This window comes from Netta rufina, assembly GCF_964035555.1.
Source record: "Netta rufina genome assembly, chromosome: 2".
NCBI classification, from domain to species: Eukaryota; Metazoa; Chordata; class Aves; order Anseriformes; family Anatidae; genus Netta; species Netta rufina.
In genome coordinates this window covers 9208458-9229284 of record NC_140124.1, presented here as the reverse complement: position 1 = coordinate 9229284, position 20827 = coordinate 9208458, and positions in this window count along the sequence as shown.

The following is a 20827-nucleotide window of genomic DNA, read 5'->3' as shown; positions in this document are numbered from 1 at the left end:
CTACAACGACAGTGCCTTCTGGCATTTGCCACATTTCTGAGCATGACTTCCAGAACCCCTGGTGTGTTTCTTTTAGATCCAGGACCATGCAAAGGCACTTTTAGCCTGTAGTAGGAGTATGGGCTTCCTCTGGCTGTTTTCCTGGTTGGAGGCCCTTTATCTCCGAAGTGGAGGACAGGTACAGATTCTGCCTTAAGTCCAGGTGCACTGTTTCATTAATCTTTTAGGTTTAAATACTTTTCAAACTCCTTTTCAACTGCTACTGACTTGAGAAATTTATTTTCTTGTGGAAGTGACATTTTCCAAGCAGCGAGGCTGTCCTGAGAGTAATCCTTCGAGCAGCATGTAAATGGAGTGATTAATCCACTGGATGCATTTATTCTCTGTAATTATAAGTAATTACTTTAAATTCAAATCTGCAAATGAGAATACCTCTGTGTACTGTAGGGGAAGATGTAAAAAACAACTGAAGTGGCTATCTTTATAATGACATTAAATCACTGATTGCTTCTAAGGACAAAAAGATAAAATAACAGTTTTTAAAGTGAACTCACAAGTTAGCCTGACACAAAACCCGAATTAGTAATACCATATAGGGAGATTTTACAATATATACTTCTAAAGATTGATTAGTAATAAATTTTAATTAGCAAATAAAGTAGAAAACTTGTATTTGTGCTGTCTAAAATTTAGGTGAAAGTGTAAATGCTGTGATATCTGCAAAAATAACTGCATTGGTTTATAGAAAAATCATTAGTATGTATCAATTTTAATACAAACATACTGAAAATGCCTCTATCTTATACATAGTTTGGTTTCACTGTTTTGTTTAGATCCTTGAACTTGATCCAGCATTCTTGTATCTTTTCAGTGCTGCATTTTTTTTTCTTCAGGAACCTTTGACTGTTTCTTAAAGTTGCTAATAAGCTGTTTTTTTTTTTTTGTTTTCCTTGTTTTCCATTTCTGTCATACCTCATTAAGGTGATCCTATGCACATGTATGCTTAATTAAGGCTTTTCATTAAAATAAGCCTTTAATCCAAAAGTGCTGGGCCTTAGCTGAAACTTAGAGAAGGTTCGCATCATCTCTTATTTTGATTTTCACTGTTACTGTACTTACTATTCTTTCTAAACTGAACTGTTTGTATTGGCCCCATCTGATACATGGCCAGGAAGAAATTGAAATTCATACTGCAGTCTTCTGGAGAGTAACATGCCTCAATAATTGCCATTTCTTATTAAGTGCCACCTTTTACCAAGAACCTCCACTTAAAATGCAAAAGGTTGCTTTAAACACTCTAGGGACATTAACATAATGAACACGCTGCCTGTTTTAAAGGTGACTAATAAGTGACTGATAATACCTGTTTTTATCTATGTGTATAATTTTAAAATATAATTGTATGTGAAATAGTGCTGAAATCACAGATCCATCCATAACGGGTGTGTTTCATTTTTTTATTATTATATTTATTTTTTTAGGAAGATTTATGAAAAAAAAAAGAAAATTTTTAGCCACAGGTTAGCAGTATTCATCTGAGATACCTTACAGTGTTGTAAATTTTAAAGCTGTTGTGAAGGAGGAAGGTACAGATTCAAAGTTTCTGGTCTTGTAGTACAAAATGGACTAGCAGAAGAGCCAATCCATTTTCTTCTTGTAGAGCTGCAACTGAGCTGGGTACTGCTAATTAGCAGAGGCAGGTGGTCTGCTACCATCAATGGGATGAGAATAATTTTTTGGGAAGAGCTCTTAAGTTGTGTTGGCTGAATAAATTTCATACAGACACAGCTAGTGCAAAGGTTTGAAGTAAACTTTCTAGTATAGTGATGGTCATGAGCTTCACAGAAAGCTTGTCTTTATGCCATGATAATGTCTGCAACATGTTTTGACACTTTGTCATGTTTAAAGATATATATATTTGAAAAGTATGCAGTACTTTTGTGGAGGTTATTTCAAATTTATCAACATTGGCACTGATCAATGACAGTTTCAAAAGAACATGTTATAAATATATATATTGACATGGCAAATAAAGCCTGTGTTGTAAACAGCAAGAATGGAGAGCGCTGTATCCAGCTAAACCTTTTGTAAGCTTATCCCTGGAAGGGCTGTTACATAGTATTGTTAGAGTGATGTTAGGCTGTCTTATTGTCTCCAAACGAAGCTCCAGGGTGTGGACACTGAATAGGATGGGGAATGACCATTGTGTGTGCAAAGATAAAGATTTTTTTTTCATTGGCAATAAGGACATTTATGCTGCTTGAAAGTGTACAAGCCAATAATTCTTCAAAAAATCAAGTGCACTGCTGTCATAAATGATGAGAGCTGAGGTTGAATGTGTTAAGGAGGAATTCCAGCTTGAAATATGTCTGCTGGCTGAGGAAGGCAGGTTTTGGCAAATCTGCACATGTGAGCCATGTCTTTGACTCAGCAAGGAACACAATGTCACAGAGCTTTGTAGTTGCCCAGTTAATTTTTTTTAAGAGAATTGACTCAGATAATTATAAAAATACAGCAGCTGCTCTATTTTCTCAGAAGTCTGAAATTCTTTTACCTCATTTACTGTTTGTTCACATATACAAATATATGCATTTAATATATATGTGTTTGTCTGTGTACACAAACATACACTATATATTTTTCTTTGTTGTGCTATTGGTTTACTTTTTACCTTTTCTGTGAGTTTCTGCTAACTTTCAGGCACGTGTTTCCAACTCAAAAGGCAAGCTGCATACTTTTAGTTTTTAAGGGTAGTAGAGATGTTATTAGTGCCTATTTAAAGCCCTTTCAAGTCAATTAAAAGGCAGTCATTAGTTTATAGTTCAATTCCAAATCTGTAAGTAAATATTATTCCTGCAAGTAAATATTAAGTAAATACTGTTTCCTTCTTGGGGAGGAAAAGCTTAATTTAAGGGGAAATTTGTGTATGTACACTTTTGGAACAAATTTAGCTTGCAAGGCAAATGTGATTTCATGCATGACCTTTGATTTTTATTGAACAAGAGTCAGAGTGAAAATTTTTTTGCACCCCAATAATACACATATTATTAAGGATTTATAGAACAGTAGTGCCTTGTAGAAATAAATATCTCAAATATATTATAAAAATACATCGAGAATGACTTAGGTCGTATTATTGTAAAAATGAACAAAATCAAAACACCTCATTTGCAGTTTTTCTTATGCCTGTCTTTATTAACTATGTATGCTACTGGAATGAGTAATACTAATGGGTAATACTGTAGATGCATGTTTAGTTTTGGATGTATCTGTAAAGTGCTGCATATGTTCTAATCTGTAATTTCCAGTTAGCGGATAAATATTTGCTGAGTATAAACGTTTTCAATTTTGTGGGAAATCGATTTATTTAAGTAAAGGATGAATTTTCTACAAGTGTGTACTATGGTACAAATCTAAAATTCATACAATTGCCTGCATTTAATGCACTGATATTGTTTCTTCCCCTCTGTTTGTCTTTTAAGAGGTTCTCATTCCTTGAGGATGAAGTAAAGCTCTGGTTCCATCACTGCGGTCTTCAGAATTAGCACTGAAAACACAGGATTCTTTTCCTGGGTTGATGAAAGTAATTTCTTGTTTGCTGTGTCAAACAAAGCATGCTATTTGTCACATTGTGGTTTGTGTATCTTTTTAGAAGCTTTCAACTTTGATCTGAGTCAAGGTACACTCAGTAGCACAGATGACAGAAGTAACAAACCAGTGATGTGCATTGTCATTCCTACAAACTCTTTAAGTCAACAAATGCTGAGACTTAGATGTAGAAAACCATATGCTTTTGAGGGGGCTTGTGCATTCTTGTGAGAAAATGCAGACCTTTGCTTTTCTTGTTTCAGACAAAGGTGTGGAACAATTTATTAGTTAAGGATTCAGTTCAGTGTCTGCAATCAAAAGGTGCCTCTTCTAGATGAGATTCTGGCCCTTGCTTATATTTTCTAGGTAAACAGTTGCATTTAAAAGACATTGTAGAGGTGGGCTCAGTAGCACATAAAAGCTGCTGTCTTCAAACTGTCATCACAGAGGTTTTCAGTGTGCTTTTAATACTTCCAGAGCTGGTGTTTGTGTCTCTTTCTCTCTGTATCTCCCTCTCTCTTTATGTTAAATGCTATTTGAAGCAGTGTTTTTCTTCCCCCCTTTTTTTTTTTTTTTTTTTTTTTCTTCTCTTTAATGTAACTTTCACCTGCCTTTTACCTCTTCTGTCTTTAGAGAAATTAACATTGGGTGTAGTAAGACAGGGGGCTAGAAAACCATTTCACAAAATTATTATTTTAAGAGGCAATGAAAAAAAGACAATTATAAAAACATACAATAGTTCTGAATGGTTGTTCTGTTTCATTCTGAAAGTTATGTCCTATCACATCTTAAAACTTTCAGGTCTGAAGTTCAGTTTGATCCTCTAGTCTGACCTTTTAAGATTATGCAAAGTATTTTATACAGTTAGTAAAGTTTAGAGCTTAACACATTTGTTTCATTAAAGCATATTTTTCAGAAAGCCAGTCAATCTTCATCTAAAAGTTTCACAACTTGTGGGGGTGTTGTTTGTTCAAGTGGTTGGTTAATCATTGTGACTGTTATTCTTTATTATATCTCATTTGAATTTGTCTGGCATCAGCTTGTAGCCATTTGCTCTTTTTATGTCTTTCTCAGCTAGGCTGAAGTGCTTTTTATTTACTGGTATTTTCTTCCCGAAAAGATATATTAACACTGTCATTAAGTCATCCCTCAATTTTTGTTGCTAATCTGAATAGATTGGGCTTGTCAAACCAGTCTTAAAACATTTGCGTAGGCCTAAAATATTTTCATGTCTTTTTTTCTTCCCTGTACATTCATCTTCTTTTTTTTTTTTTTAGCAATTAAGATACCTAAACTCTATAGTACTCTTAGTTTCATCAACACCTTATACAAAAGAAAAATGTTTCTTATTTTTGATTAGTGTATATAATATATATAACTGGTACAAACATCTTAGAACAGAAATATAGGCAGCACAAAACTTTCTTCATTAGTATTTTCCCATAATTTTCTTCTGTTAATATTTTTAGATGAAAATGTCCTATTCCTTAACTGCCGTAGAGACCTCCCATCATTGCAAAATATAACCAGAAATAGGAGATATAGTAAGCTGCTGCTGCTGCATCTGAGTGAAGAAACACTTTTTAAAGAGGAACATTTCATAAACTAGTAAAATTTGCGAATATCTAATAGACTGATGTAAGGAGCTTAAAGGAAACTCTGGATAAGACCTAATATCTGACATCAAGAAAATACAGACATAACTTACCACTTGTGAAATATGGTGCTCATGAAAACAATCAAATGAGGTACAGTAACTCACCTGTACACTTTGCAGGAAAGACAGATTGGGATTTGGAAGTGGGTGACTGGTTCTATAAATCCCATAGTTTTTCACAGTCAAGAAAAGTGAAAAGTGGATAGGACCATAGGAATATCTGGGCTAAATAATGTCTTGGTCAGAGTGAGCATGACACCAAAGAGCACAAAGCAAAGACTATTTTTTTTTCCCCTCCAATGGGAATTTAAGGAAAATGTGAGTAGAGGTGGATGGCATCATTCCATGTCACGTCAAAAGGTGACAGACAACACAATATAAACCAAACAGCTTATTAATGTAAACTTTGTAATAATCTGTCTCAGAATTCAGCTTTTGATATGTATTCCAAACAATAGGTTTTTATTATTATTTCAAAGGCACATCCTTCTAATGTAAAGGTAATTCATCTCCAATAAATTACAGGGAATGTGAAGAATGCCTAGAGATACAGTGATAACGTGCTGTAAGTATGACAGGAAATGTATGAGGAGTCACCATGGTACAAAGGGAACAAACTGAAAGGACAAAGATCTTATGCAGGAACAAAGTATTTTGGTTGCTGAGAACTTCAGCAGAGCAGATTGAAAAGAAATACCAACCCTAGTGCTGCTATTTACAAACAGCAAAGGCTGCCAAAAGTAGTGATGTATATACAGGGCTTGCACCAACCTAAGGAATTAATGACAGGTAAAGTCAGAACATGTGGCTTCCATCCAAGGAATCTGAAGGAGCTAAAGAATTGCTAACTGAATTCTTATTAAAATTTAGGTGATTAATCAGGAAAATGTAATCTGATAGAGCAAAACTGAAGATAGTCAGCTTCAGGCAAAACAGTTGGGGGGAAATGGTTCTAAGAATGATTCCAGAAATTAGAATGGTGAACCTTACTTCAGTGTCAGAAAACTTAATTGTTAAAATCATTAAAAATTCAAAAATCCACAAAACCAAACAAGTAAACAATTGTAAAGAGCTTTTATGGAATGTAATTCTAAGAAGTTGATGTGACTGTTGCAACAGTATATCTTGCTGCTCCAGGAAGTACCTTTTAAAGTAGAATCATATGAAAAGAATTTGATAGCTAAGGTGAAACAAAGCAAACACAGGGGAGAAACTAGATTAGAGATGGAAAGAAAAATATTTCATCAGGAAAATAAACCAGTCAGTGGAGCATCATAGGATTTTTGTGGATGTCACGAAGTCAACGCACATGCCACCTCTCGTTCTGAAGCAGTACAGCAGCATTTGCAAAATAGCACTAGTAAGCAAGTCTTAATACCTGAGATGAACTGTAGGCTGCTCTATGTGCTTCCCTTCCTGCACCACGCCAAACCACGGAGGTGGTCAGCAGTGGCAGAGAGCTTTATGTGTGGCACTGTATTGTGAATTATGTTTGGAGGAGAGGCTAGAAGTTGTGACTAATGACATCCCAATTTGCTGATGAAACAAAATAAAGCATTTTATCACTACATTTCAAAGATAAAAAAAAAAAAAAAAAGACAATGGCAAACACAGGAAAGGTCAAGAGGGAAAATGGAAGTGATTAGAGGCATGTGGGGAGCTTCTTTACAAGTAAATTAACAAGAATGGTCCAGATTTGCAGCTGATGAAAATTGGCATGGTTCCACTAGAATCAATGGCACCGTGCCAATTTACACCAGCAGAGAATCTACCCCAATGCCTTTTTAATATGAGAAAAACAGGGTGATTATAGCACAGACCTAGAGTAAAAGAGCAACCTAATTACAAAAGCAAGGATGCAAAGGTTAAGAAGTGCCAGAATTGATATCACATTTCTTCTTTAGAGCTGTCATCTTTTTTGTGTAGATTGTTTAAGATCAGTTTTATAGTTAACGCAAAGTCTCTTCCTCTTTTTTTTTGCATAGGTTTCTCTTCTTGAATTCCAGTTTGCTCCAGTCTAGCCCTTCCTCCTGCCTTCTCCCAGTTCCTGTTCTGTGCTCCTTTGGCATGGCATTTGCTTATCTGTTCTGATTAGGTGCCACAGAGTCAAAAGGGGAGCAGTTGAAGCACAGGAGGCAGCAGGAATGCCTCTACAGGCATCAGGTGTACCTGCTGGTCAAGCCCAAATATGTTTAAGGTAGGGAACTTAGAGGAACTCAACTCTTGCCAATACATCTCTGAAACATGGGGTTAGTGCGGGCTGTGAAGTCTTCCAGGAAAACTAGGTTAACACTTAGGTGTTCGGCCCCCACTGAATTTAAGGCAGGCACTGGTATCCCCTGGCTGCAGAGAAAGTCCTATGTAGACTTTCAGGAAGAGGGTAGAGAGCAGTCAGTCAACTTCTGGTGTTACAATATGGTCAATAGGATTTGATTCTCAGAGCTTTGGGAGGATGGAACACATTAGCAATAGACAGAGGCTTCCAAATCTGCCAACTGACAAGAATCCCTCAAGCATGTGCAGAAGGATATGCCCAAATTTTATTTTTCTTCTGCAATTGTGACACCAAAAGTATCAGTGAAAGGCACCATAATTTGAATGTAGACAAAGCATTTTTACCATGCTTACAAAACTTTTGCAGAAACTTTCGCAGAAACTTTCCAGAAAATTTTCTTCCTGAGACAGGAACCTGGCACAGAAAACAGCTAAAGTTTGGCAAGCTTATAAGCAACTGAAAAAAATGTAATAAAGTGGTGTTAAACCACTTAATTATAAAAATAGTTACCACATAAATAATTTGCATAGTGAAGACATGCTTGATGCAGCTAATTGCATTTCCTGATATTACCCAAAATAAAACATGAGTTAATGAGAGGGAAACAGAAAGTTAATGAGAGTTAGTAAGATAGAAGAAAATGTGCATAGAGACATATCCACATGGGGGAGAGAGAGGGAATCTTTTGTAGGGCAAGCTGCTGCACAGAGTAGTAATTCCTTCTGTAATTCAATTTCTCCCCATAAAATTTCCTCTTGTTTTACCAATCCCTCATTATTTTATAAATTCTTATTATAATCTTTCTTCTCATTTGCCCTTGCCTCCCAACCTTATATTATTTTATTTTTATAGTTTGAGTGGAATGTCATTCAAGAAGTCAGTGTGTCCATCTTGGAGAGGAGGGGGTGGCTAAGAATCTGTGCACTTGCTGGGCATTGTTAATAACTGTTCTCAACTTGTGTGCATATCCAGCTTAATAGGGTATAAGCTGATTTTTGGGGATAGTTACTGACGAACAATTTCATTTCAGACAATTAGTATTCAAAAAAGAGTAATAGGTAGAATTAACAGTACCTATGGCAGCCATACAAGTTCAGATAAAACCAAGATTTTTCTCTTAGCACTGAATAGCACAATAATAGATATTTTAAAGGGATTGTTTCTTCTTCTAAAACAGAAGTCACAAACAGCAGGCCAAGGGAGGTGATTCTCCCCCTCTACTCTGCTCGTTGGAGACCCTACCCAAAGTGATGCATTCAGCTCTGGGGCCCCCAGCACAAAAAGGATATGGACCTGTTGGAGTGAGTCCAGAGGAGGCCATGAGGATGATGAGAGGGCTGGAGCATCTCTCCTGTGAAGATAAGCTCAGAGTGCTGGTGTTGTTCAGCCTGGAGAAGAGGAGGCTCTGAAGAGACCTTACAGTGGCCTGCCAGTACCTAAAGCAGGCCTACAGGAAAGGTGGGGAGGGACTCTTTGTAAGTGCATGCATTGATAGGACAAAGGATAATGGATTTAAACTGAAAGAGGGTAGATTTAGATTAGATATTGGGAAGAAATTCTTCATTCAGCAGGTGATGAGGCCCTGGCCAGTGATGCCCAGAGGAGCTGTGGCTCCTCCATCCCTGGCAGTGCCCAAGGCCAGGCTGGATGGGGCTGGGGGCAGCCTGGGCTGGTGGGAGGGGGCCCTGCTCATGGCAGGGGGTTGGAACTGGATGGGCTTTATGGTTCCTTCCAACCCAAACCATTCTGTGATTAATATTTTAGAAGCTAGTCACAGTGCACATTGGTGCACTCATGTGTCCTAGCTTTTCTAACATTTCTTATTTAAACAGTTAAAATATAGTGAGGCTATATCATCATCCTCCCTTTAGAACTACTTAATGGATCTAATATTTATAATTAGAATTTATCTTAGTAAGGTAGAAGATCCAATAGAAGATTTATTGTATAGGAAACACATAAACACTGTTGCTAATATTGTGTTAGTGTTGTAGCTATTGTGCCACTTTGAGGCTTATGTGTCTCAGAGAAAATAAACATTTATTCCAAGAACATATGTTTATCTAATAAAAGTTATTAAGTCTCTTTACATATATTCTCCCTCCTAAATAGTGCTTTGCATTTTTTTAAGGTTATACTTCAGTCTTGGAAGAATGAGTTTAAAGTCATACATTCTGTCATAATTTGCTAACATATATAGTCCATGTGATTCAAAAAGTAAATCACAATTTAGGTTTAGCTTTTAGATGGTCAATACCAGTGGAAACGTAGCTGAGCAGTTCTTGTTGGATGAGATTTTCTCCAATGTTTAAGCCACCAATAAACCCCCTAGTTAAGCCCTTCAAAGAAACTTAAGAATTGACTGATGGGAGTCACATGGTTAAATCAGTGCTTGTTATTCATAATTTATTCAATGGTTGATGGAAAAAAATTGTCCAATTATTTGACAAATACTGCTTGGCAAGATGATTTACAGAGAATAATGCAACTATTTGTTGAAGAATTTAAAGTGACAAAAAATGCCAAAATTACGGCCTTTATTCTCAATGCAGTGATTAGAGCTGATTGAATGATATTCAGACAGTTTGACTAATTTTGAATAGTCCTTACACAGGCAATATTCCCATTGACTTCAGCTGGAATTTTGCCAGAGCAAGGACTACAGGATTGGACCTTTGAGTGTAAATGTCTTGAAAGGGTCCCTTTATAAAGCAGCAGCTTAAATTCTGAACTGCAGTGAAAACCCATTTTCACTTCTGTTACTTTGCCTGCTCTGTGGAATTGCTCTGTATGAATGTTAATCCCATTCCCTCTTTATCAGTAGAGGGTGCTATGGGAGTTTTGTGCTCTCCAGTAGCCTTTTGTTTATGCACAGTTCAATCTAATTTAAGTAGAACTGACCATTTCAATGGGAGTCAAGTGTGTATTTAAATGGTGTGTGGGAGAGCCATAATTTAATGGCAAACCATTTCCTTAATTGATTCAAGTTAAAGAAGGGAGACGTTTTAAAGTGGATAGTTTCAGATTCCTGGCCCCTACCCCCATACCCTCCTAAATGGGTCACTGAACATTGTCTTATACTCTTGTGTGATAAATGATAGAATTTTCATGTATTTTTGAAAGGCAGGTTTGGTATTCCAAGTTATTAGAAACACATAATGAACTAATATTTTTGTGTTCTGTGACTTTTTAAGTTCCTGAATTTTAGTAGAACTTTAACACAAAAAAGTGTTTACAAATCCCTGACATGAAAATACTCAGAAGTAGAAAAATGGTTTTTGGTAAGCCACTATATCATGGTATGTAACACGAGTGTAAAGGTTGTCAAGTCAAGTGTAGAGAAAACAGAAAATACATAGACGTTCTTAATTCTGGTAATTTTTCCGATTGTTCATCTACATCCCAACAGGGATATTAAATTACATGATTGCATAGTTACTTTTTTTCTATGAGGTCTGCGCCTTTAGCACATACAATAGACACCAATGAATAGGAGCTTTATTAAATGTTTCTTTTTATCTGAATTGCTCAGTGTATGACACTGAGTTATTTGCTGCACACCGTTCTATCCAGAATTGAATGCATGATTATCGACTTCCTCAAGTACCTTTCTATAGCACTGCCATAAGAGGGTGGTTTATTAATGCTTTGATTAATCACAGTTTAAAGTATTTGCTATTTAACAGACAGGAACAGAAAAAAATGGTGAAATGCAGGATAAAAGTGATCACTAATTTTTGTCAATTTAATTTAAGATGCCTTAAACGTGACACATTTCAGAATATTTTGTGCTTCTAGCTTCTAGTAGCCAAAGCAGATCTGTAGCTGATTCCTGATGCAGTTGTGAATCCTCAGCCTTTTCATAAATCAGATTCTGTGATCTCAGAAAATCTGTATTTTCAGAAAATAAGGGCCATACAGTCAGTATTCAGCAGTGAAAAGTTCAGGACAATTTAGTCAGCAGCATGCAGGCTGTGGTCAAAACTGAACAGCCTCCAGAACCTGTGGATGACATTACATCTTTTAATCTTGAGACCATGTTTTTTCCTTTCCTCATGCTCTGCCTGCCTTTTGACTTCTGCTGTAAATGAGAGAGCATCTTAAAGATAGCAGTTTTATTTCATGCATAGCTGTGGTGACTTCCCAGTCTATTGGCCACTTGCTACACTGAATGAAATGGTTTTATGCAGACAAACATCCAATAGTTAAAACTAGGAAGCTGCTAAGGTAGAGTTAAGGAGGGACTCCAGAGCCCTGGTATTTCTGTTTGGGTTTTAACATTTATAAAGTCACCATTTTGAGGGAAACAAAACTTCCAAATAATTGGAAAGGTTGTTGTGAAGCTGCATACCTATCCACATACCTATCTCATATCTGAGATCCTTGGGCCAAAATCCTTGGATGCACTGCATGGTTGGCTGTCATTTTTTTTTTTCTTTATTTGGCCCAGCTCCTGCTGCATGCTTTGTAATTGAGTTGTTTTATCCAATCATCCCCAAACCTTTCTGCCTGTTCCTCATTCCACTGTGTGTAATTTGCAATATTCCTTACTAACTCGACTGAGGAGAGGAAGGGTAACAGACGGATGCAATAAAAAGCACAGAGGGAAGAAAATTTACTGCTTTCAGTCCTAGGCAGTGGGTCTGGTGGCTGCAAGCAGGCAGAAAGGCTTGCAAAGTTCTGCAGGGAATGCAGTATGGGGAGGATGGAGTATGCACAGTCCAGCTGGCCCAACAAATTTAAGTGGGTGGAGCATGCCTCTTATTATCTGCTATACAGTTAAAATTTCCACTCAGTATGTGTAGGCAGATTCAGAAAAGCTCAGAATTTGGCTGAATATGTGGACATTTTCACAAGAATAACAGCATATTGATGCTACAGCAACTACTATGCCATGTTTCCAAATCTGAGTCACGGAGTGAGCTGTAGCATCTCCACCAAACAGCTGTAAAAGGTGCTATTTCTTAAAAAACAAACAAATAAAAACAACAAGAAAAAAACATCAGGGGGATGGGGGGATTAATCGCTGAGAAAACAGAAATGTTTTAGCTCAGATTTCCTCAAATACTTCAGCCTTAGCCAGAGGTATTTTCAAAAATTTCAGTCTGAACCTTTACAATTTGAGGAGGCTGTGAACTCCTGGAAAGACTGTCTTTTAATGGGAACTGTGGGACAGGCCTTGTTTAAGAGTACTGTCCTCAGCACAGTACTTAGGGTGTTGTCTATTTTAAACTCTAAGCTTCTGCTGGTGAGAACACTTTGTATGTTACTTTTGTAGTGCCTCCTCTTTCACTTAGAAATACATATTTCAATGTACTCCAGTCCGTGTTAGTTCTATTTCACACACAAATTTGGTTTCCTCTGGCACAATCAAAAGCCCTTTTATTATGGGTTTGAAATGCAAAGGTGACTTCCATATTGTCCGAGACTGCTGTTAGAACAGGAGTAAGCTGATGAGTTTTCAAAAAATGCTCGTAATAATAAAAAAAAAACTTTCTAAATTGAAGACTATTCATCTTTTGTTTGATGCTGGCTGTAACTAATCAGTGTTCTTCAATTCCAAGTGTATTTGACTAGAAATTTTGCTATTGTTCATTTTCATTGTTATATTCTGAGTGCTTCCAATAACCAAATTTTCTCATAGGTTGAGTTAATGTCATTTCTGCTTACTGGTCTCTAGAAGGCTGTCTTCCTTTCCAGCTACTAAATAGAGATGTTATTGTTAAGGATATTATAATTGTGTCATGGCTTTTAAATACAGTAATTCTGTATTTAGGATAGTATTTTGTAAAAGTGATACTCTTGTAAAAGTGACACTCTTTTTAAACCTAATGCTAGAGGAAAAGGTGTGGCTTGTTATTTCTTTTTATTCAGTGGGGATTTTAAGTGATGATCTGTACTAGAAAATTTCCTAGCAAATCTGTTACCCCAACAGGACATTTATACTGAAGGGACTAGTAACATTTAGTCAATGACCAAGCCCATCGGTATTTAACTTGAAAACAAGGCTGTTCAAAGCATGTCTGTATCTATAATTCAGCTGTGGAAGAGAAAGAGGTCAGATTTAGTTATTTTAGAACTCTTATTTTCTTAGGGCCTGATCCACACCCAGTGTTGACCCCCCACCTTTGGAGCTTTGGATGGTGAACTGTGATGGTTCATTTGTGTTACGTCTTTAGAGATGACTCAACCAAAGCTTGTAGACATCCCCCAGTATTTTTTTTTTAAACTGAAATATTGTGTATGTTTTTCTGTCTCTAAAAGTCTCTAAACCAAGCTTTCTTGCAGGGGTCTGTAGCACACAAAAATTTTCATTTTATTCATTTTTACTGTTGTAAAATCTCTTTAACCTACACTTCTGCATATCCAGAATATGCATTCCTAGTTTGTTCAGGTAACTTGCAAAATTATTGGCACCAAACTTAATGCTGATTCTTGCTTTTCTTTATTTTAATTGTTGTCAATCTTCTGCCATGCAGTATGTTTGTATTTGCTTATATTGAGTGAGAGCAGAAGTTGTCCTTATGGAGACCTGCTAATCACTTCCCTTTGCCCTACACTTTTCCATTCACAAAGGCCTTCTTTCTTTAATATCCTCTGTCCAATAAACAGCTCCTTGCCAGTGCAGGGGATGTTAAACTTTTAGATTAGGTCATCAAAGGCCTTCTTAAATCTCAGGCAAGTTATATCTAAATTTGTTTGATATCAACATTTATCAGACTCATATTGCATATAGTCATCTGATTGTTTTCCCATTCCCATATCTCAAGTAATATTTCTGATATCATTCTACTAATTCTGTTTCTTTTTCAGCTTACTGGTAAATAAGATTCCCCCCCCCCCTTTTTTTTTAAATTATTTTATGTTGAAAGCATTTGAGCATTCTTATCAAGAAGGATGGGAAAAGGAGGTGCCACAGAAGGAAAAAAGCAGAAAAGAATGGAAAGAAGCCTCATTATCTCCCACACATAAATGGTTTATAATTAAGAGTCACAGCTTCATGTGGAAGGAATATATTTGTTCTTTCATTACATCATAAATGCAATGTAATATAATTTTGTCTGGACATAGTACAATACATAAACTATACCTGTAAAGTATTTATTAACTATCCATGTACAATAGTGTTGATCTGGATTTTGGCTTGAACACAAAAGTAACTATAATATTTTGTTCACAATGATTCAAAACCTTCAGAGAGTCTGATCTTTCCAATCTAAGTCATTTGGACAACACAACAAAATCAAAAGATGTTCAGAGGGCAACATGGATTAGAATGCAAAAGTGGGTGCTTGCTTTCTGATAAACCTAAAAGACTGTGAATAAAATTCGGTAAAACAAATTGCAAAAAAAAAATAAGGATTTTCTTCATATGATTAAGTTCACTAATTATCTTGCCTGCTTCTATCAGGAGGAACCAGACAAAAGAAGACTTCTTGCATATATATGCTAGTGTGATTCTTCCTTATTTCCCAATAAAACCTTACAAGGAATTGGGACCTAAAATTCTAAGTCCCATCTGTCTTCTCCTTGATGCCAAAGGTAGACTGGAAACTACCAAAATATACCCCCTTTTATATAAACAGCATAGGAAATTCCAATTTCTCCTGCTTATGGAAGCTTAGACTTTGTTGAAAGGCCACCTGAGGTCATTATGTATTACATTATCTCCCAGTCACTTTATCCCAGGAATTCCAGGAAGTCATTTATCTCATGATTCAATAGCCTTTGGTCAACAGCTTGTACTCTGTACAAAAAGTAGATAATGGCCACTACTAACAATATTGTCATGGGAGTATAGGTTGTAAATCCCTCCCAGGAAGCTGGGCAAATGCTTGAGTATTTAGCATTAATATTTGAGCTAACTTCATTGAAGGTAGCTGGTGCAGGTCCTTGTGTGTGGCAATGACAATGGAGTAGACATTGTGCCAATGCGCGTAAAGTTTAAGGAGATGTTTGCCAGCATAAACTCCACTCATTTAACTACCAGCCATGTTTCTCTAATGTGAAAAAATTTGATGGAAAAAATTGTCCACATTACACAAGCGATTCCATTTCTATTCTTGAATGCTAATCAAGGATGGCTGAAATTTTGTCATTGTGAATAGTATTTCGTAATGCTGATGTTATCAGGTTGCTGCTTAATTCTTCATCTGTCACCTCTGACCTTATCCTAGTGCTGGTTGAATAAATACACACCCTTCCTTGTAAGCATTTACAGAACAGACAAAGAATTTTCTTATATTTAATTTATTTTGTCTGTAATGGCCCACTATCATACTTTAAAGAGCCTCTTGATTTCATATTTCTATCATCCAAGTAAGCAAAAGAACATAGCTGAGATTTGAAGTTCAGAATCATGTAGTGTTTTGATGTTCACTTTTCTCTGCTGTACTGCATTTAAAAAATGTTGTGCTGCATTGAAAAACAAAGAAAAACAAAGTAAATCAGCTTCTGTTACTTTTTTATTTAGTGCTTGGAGAACCTCTGAGAACTGCTTCTGTGGTGACGGAAGTCCGTTGCTTAGTCTCAAGTGAATGAATAACACTGGCACAGAGAGGGGAAGGAAATGCTATCTGTTACTCTGTACTGTCTCTCCCCTCTTTCTGCAAGACTGAGTTAAAACCAGCAGCTCTGGAGAGACAAGATATGGATCTGGATATTGAGATCCATGATTCACACAGCCTAACCCCCACTCAGTTGGTGCTTTTTGTTGTTTGAAAATCCTTGAAGGCCTTAAAGGCAAAAAGCGGCAAGTGTGTTGGGATTTTGGTGTAGTTTGGACTGTATTTTGTTAATGACTTTAAAATGGTAGTAGATGGTAACACCACCTTGGAGCACCTTGTGATTTAGTTTAGATTGAAATGGTCAGCTTAGAACTGACAAGGTTCTTCACAGATTTGGGGATCTCATAATTACGTCTTATTACACAGTCTACTCTTTATCAGGCCTTTGCCATTATGTTCTTGTTTATCTGCCATAATGGGACTCTTAAATACATTAAATTAGTTGGAAGGCACCTCTGAAAAAAAAGAGCAAATTTACTTGAGTATCCAACTCTAAGATTCCAAGCTGGGAAACTGCTTTGCTATGTTTTCACTGATAAGTAGGGAAAAAAAAAAGATTTTTTTTTTTCTTTTTCATTTAAATCTCACTTTAATTATTCACAGTACAAACAAGCTAGGGAACTTTTTTTTTGAGGCAATAATATTCTTAAATAAAATATGGAAATATTTTTTTGATGTCTTTGCAACCTGTCCAGTACCTTCAATTGGATTTGGCTTGGGTAGTGGTATCCTATATCCAACCCTTAAGTAATGATGTGGCGTTATATAATGCTATATTTTGTTGGCAGCCCTAAAACTTTTCTTTCCTGGGAAGAAATTTCCCTGACCAACTTCTTAAAAGAAGTATGTTTTAATATGGTCTCCCTGCTTCTTTTTTCTTCTGTTCAAAGAAAATGTCAGCTCTCTTTACAACTGGCCAGGAAGCATTTGTAAGAGGTTAAGTGATACTACAAATATTCCTTAATTGAGTTTAGATGCATTCCAAGCATTTTTACACCAGCATCAAAGAAGACATCTTTCCAAAGATAAGCAGCTTCTTCTCATATTTCAAAAAATCATCACGTATTTTCATCAAGCTTTCAGGAATGAAAGCTACTGGACTGCAGTGTTGTCATAATAAAAAAGAAAGGTGCACACAGAAGTACTGTGATCCAAAGGTGACAAGTGCTGAACAAATAGCGCGTGAAGACTTCTTCCTAGCTGACAGCATCCGTCTCCATCAGTTATTGCTCTTGTACTGGTTCAGATATGTTTGATCAACTTTCAGATGATTATCCTGGCAGGAGCAGGTGAAAGCAGTCATGATACTTTGATACGGAGTAAAGTACAAGGCGGTCTGAATGAACCTTTCATTAGCAGCTGATGCTCAGTTGACAGTGAGATTCATATGAGGAAGAAGGGCTGAAAACAGCTTTCCCTCCTTTATGAGAGGTTTGGTCAGGGTAGTGTGAGTGTAGCAAACTTCTACTGACTGACTTGTGTGTCAACACATCTGGTATTCAGATTTACCATTGCCAGAGGTGAGCATAGAAGGAAGGCCTTCTGTTATTTTTCTACCATTTTTTTTTTTTTTATTAGCACCTAATATTTTCAGTTAACTTGAGTTTAATTTTTAAAAGCAGCTCTGAAACACACCTATGACCATGACAAAACCAATACATTTGTCTGTGTGCAATTTTGAAGCATCCCAGTTTCAAGCAGCTCAAACTAAAAAACAACTAAATCTTCCCAACAAAATGTGGACTACATTGGTAGTAATAATGTTATCCACGGAAATAAATCTCTCTCTCTCTCTCTCTCTCTTTTTTTTTTTTTTTTTTTTTTTTTTTTCCCATTGTAAAATGTTGGGCAGATTGATTCCAATTTCTGTGTACATATTTTTTTTTTTTCATAAGTATTCACCAAATTGTTCATGGCCATTTCATTTCCTTTAATTTTACGGCTTTTTCTCGTCTATTTCCCTGCTGTGTCTCTGTTCCTCACTGTGTACTTTAGGGTTGGTTGCCTGGTACATGGGATAATGGTTTTGCTAGATAAGAGTTGTTGATGCACATCCCAAGATGATCACAAGTATGAGACTTAGAGACATTTTCAGTTTGTGCAGACGAAGATGAGTTCAGGTGAGTAAGTGTGAATGACTGATAAAGAGACCTAATTAGTCTGAATAGTTTTTGGAATGTGAATACTTAATTTTTCTGTATGTAACTAGTTCTACTGTCAGCATTGAAATAGATGAGGTCATGCCAGTATCTCCAGTGGGGTTATAATATCACTGTGTGTTTTGTTTAAAAACTCTTGGAACCTGCTACTTGTTTGTTTATTTGTTTATTCAAAGCCAAAAGCCAAAGGCCCCAACATATGACTGAGTATCAGGCTAGTGGTGTATTTGTATAGCCTTAATAGTTGTGTCTCTTTTCAACATTCACCTGATCTCTTTGTCTGGTGTTATAATTTCATGCCCCTTCCATTTCTTGTTCCTGACATCCTACCATTTGTATCTTCTAATCTGTGTCCATCCCTTCATCACCTTTGATATATTACAATATTATTTGACCCTAAACTTTGAGTGATGTAACCTAGCTTAATGAGATGGTGGGGCTTAGCTGGCTGCTAATTAGCTGCTGACAGTTGTTATCCAACACATTTGAGAAAGAAATGCTTTTTTTCACACCACTTTACATTTTATTTTTGCATTTTATCAAATATTCATATTTGGACACTATTATAACTCATTAAAATTCTTTCCTCCACTACTCAGAAATTATTATTATTTTTTAGTAAATAAGTGATTATGCAGGCTTTAAAGTTTGTAATTTTTGCACTTCCTGCTCCCGGTTTCCTCACTGAGACAAATTCTTTGGTTATTATGAATCGCCAAGAGTGAGGGAAGATTGAACAAAGTTGGTGCATTATGAGAGATAAAGGTTAGTTGGAGACGTTGAGACATGAAAAAGACAGGGTACAAATGGCAACCAAAGCTATAATCTGAATTGTTTACCAAGCCATGTTTCCACAGATGCATGAAAATCTCCTCACCTGAATAAAAGATAATCAGAAAAGATAATCAGATATTAAAATAAAATTCAGATTCTTAAGGCCCTATATATATATACATATATATATATTATTATTTTTTTTAATGCTAAAAACAGGAGCTCTCATGAATAATTTATTTATTTATTTATACAACAGAGGAAGGATCCCATATCTTATTCTGGATGCCTTGACACAATATTCTTCAGTAAGGATGTGAAAGTAGAGTTTTTGTCCTGTATCAAAAGATAGTTACAGAAAGCACAATAAAATACAAGTGGTTAACCCCCAGAGGCAGCACCCTCAACAATGTATTCCTTTAGAGAAAAAATCATTAGGTGCTAAATAGCCTCAGCACCTTTGCTTTGTTCTGGGCTTGTACACTCAGGTTTGCAGTGAATGTCTGATTAAGAGCTCTGATACCATTAAAGTTTATTATCTTGGTTGTTCATTTTTATGGTCTTTGTCCACTACTTGTACAAATACCCCTCTGTTGTCCTGACAAACTGCTTTAGCAAAAAAAGATTGTAGAAGGAAGAACCTTTGAGTAATCTGGTTTTGTACGTCCTGTAAAAATGAGACTGCATTTTTCAGTTTTTTTTTTTTTTTTCTTTCATTCATTTTTTTTTTTCTTTTTCCTGAGGAAAGTTTGTTGTGGTATATTTTAAATCGTTTGGTTGTAGCGTAGTGCTCAGGTCAAGCATACAGAATTTGTATGGGATAACAGAATCTTGATTCAAGGGGGATAAATAAATTAATGATCTTTCCCCAAATTCTAACCAGTATTCTCTGGATTCTTATTTATCTTCTGACTGCAGTGAAAATGGTCTTGAGAGCAGTGGAAAGCATCTTAAAAACAGGTATAACCTGCGGCCAGCCAAAAGCTGTGTGGTGAATAGATTCCTCCTTGCTCCTCATTGGTGATCAGTGATACATTATCAAAATGAACAGAAATATTTAAATCAGTTTAATGACTTTAAGAAGGGATAAATAGGACTGTAGCACACCACAAGCACAGCCAGTAGGTATAACTCAGGAGATTCAGGAGATGGTGCTGTAAAAGCATGAAATAAATTATGGTTCTTACATCCTGAAGTGGAGAGCAGTTAAGTGAGATGCATTTTTTGTGAGTATTGTGAATATGAAATGAAATGAAATCAATTTTGACATTAGAAGATGTACACATAAAGTGTACATCTTATTTTATTTTATTTTATTTTATTTTATTTTATTTTATTTTATTTTATTTTATTTTATTTTATTTTATTTTATTTTATTTTATTGATGTTGGAACATTGGAGCACAACTTGGAACTTCTATCCCTAAAATGGATATATTTATTGGCAATATTAATTGAAGAAAGAATAGAAAGCCAAAAGGCAACCAAAATACTTAAGTAACAACTTCAGGCACTATAACAGTTGAAGTAGGGGGTTTTTCTGAGAAGCAGCATTCTGCATTCCCAAAGCAGATTTACTCGTGATTTTAATGGTGAATCATTTCATAGGAAACTTCAGCAGCACAGAATAAGATGCATCTCAGGTTTGAGACATCTTGATTGTAAGAAGGTTTGCCTTACAGTGACATTCTCTGTGGTGCAGAGGCCTGCCTGGTTGCAACTGTCATTAAATAATGGCAAGATATTATGGTGGCAGCATAGACACATAAGATTCTTGTGCCAGAATATTTGTAACAGAACGTAGTAGA